Source organism: Limulus polyphemus, unplaced genomic scaffold, assembly GCF_000517525.1.
Source record: "Limulus polyphemus unplaced genomic scaffold, Limulus_polyphemus-2.1.2 Scaffold746, whole genome shotgun sequence".
Taxonomy (NCBI): Eukaryota; Metazoa; Arthropoda; class Merostomata; order Xiphosura; family Limulidae; genus Limulus; species Limulus polyphemus.
The window spans coordinates 448,340-449,919 of NW_013666356.1; positions in this window are offsets into that span (position 1 = coordinate 448,340).

Here is a 1,580-nt window from a genome sequence, read left to right on the forward strand (position 1 = left end):
CCTTTTAACAATACCGATGAAACAATGCTGTTAGAGATGGGTAAACCAAGGATGGGAAACTCAAATTCCCTTCTTTTATCAAAAATAGTCAACTGTATACTGCCTTCTGCTAAATTAATGTCTATATCTAAATAATGAGCATGCATATCACTGTTATTACTTCTTTTTATTATGAGCTCTGTTGGATATATAATTCTTGGTTCAAAATGCAGGTTATTGAATGAAATTAAGTCGAAAATGTATCAACAATATAAATTAGGGTTTAATATCCGTTTTAAAAAGGAATATTCATAGAAACCAGAGAACCAGACAGGGCATGACGGACAACACTAAGATCCCAATCTAGCAGAACAAAGAGACGTAGCAGACAGACCAGACAAAAGGAATGGAAAAGGAGGAAAATAACCAGGTAAGAGAAGGCTTTCTGGAAACAGAAGAAGGAATGGTGTTCAGCAGGGCAGCCCTAAAACAAACAACAGTTGAAACAGACAAATCCTGATCAAACAACCAGGTGAAGAACAGAAGGATGGGATGGTTGGAAGCCATGGCAAATGGACCATAGTCTGAAGTAAAACCAATGCCTCTGGTACACAGACGAGGAATGGATGAATGGTACGGGCAAGGAAAGACCGGATAAAAGCCACGCATGGAGATGGAATCATCAGGACAGAGGTAAAGGCAGGGGCTGTTGCTCCAGAAAGGGCTAGAGCAGTGGGAACCATGTCTGAGCTGGCCAATATGGAGCAACCAGCAGAATATGACAAGGAGTGGTCTGGATAAGTAAAATGACTCTGATTAAGGGTAGGCATATAGGTGAAGACCCCTCAAATCTTTATTGAAAACATCCACCCCCAGAGCTGAAAGGTGAGGAACTGGAGACCAAAGGGAAGGAAGTTTGGCATTCCAGTAAGTGGCAAATGCACACATATATGCAGTGTTCTCAATTGAGAACACACCTATAGAAGTACCTGAAGATGATGGAACCACTCTGTGAGGAGAAACTGGTTGGGACTGGATAAGCAATTGGCCACGATATTCATAAATCCATGAACCTGAAATGCTAGAACCATCATGTCATGTTCATTGGCCTTGTACAGGAAGTCAAGAGTCTGAAAACACAGAGATCTGGACTTGGTTCCCCATTGCTTGGCTGATGACAATGGAATTGTCAGAATGAACCATAACCACCCACCAAACAGGAGGGGAAGGAAACAATATAGGGCCTGATGAACAGATGACACTCTGGACGAGGCAGAGGTATGGAAATCCCCACCATGGTCAAGTCCCTGTGAAGCCACCAAGCAAGGTTGGCCCTTATCCCAGGTGGAAGGGTGATGGGATGTTCCAAGGGATCATGGGAGAAGTTCCACTGGTCAAGAAGCATTCAATGAAGGGAATGCATGTGCTCCCAACCCAAGGGAATGAGAACTTCCAAGGATGCCTACATCCCCAAAAGAGATAGAATCTCTCATGCAAAGAGAATAGGAGAAGACAGGGCCTTCGTGACTGCCTGGAGAAGGCTGGGCCCAACCGAGATGGGAAGTAAAGAGAACTCCCAAATGAATAGGATACTGCATGGA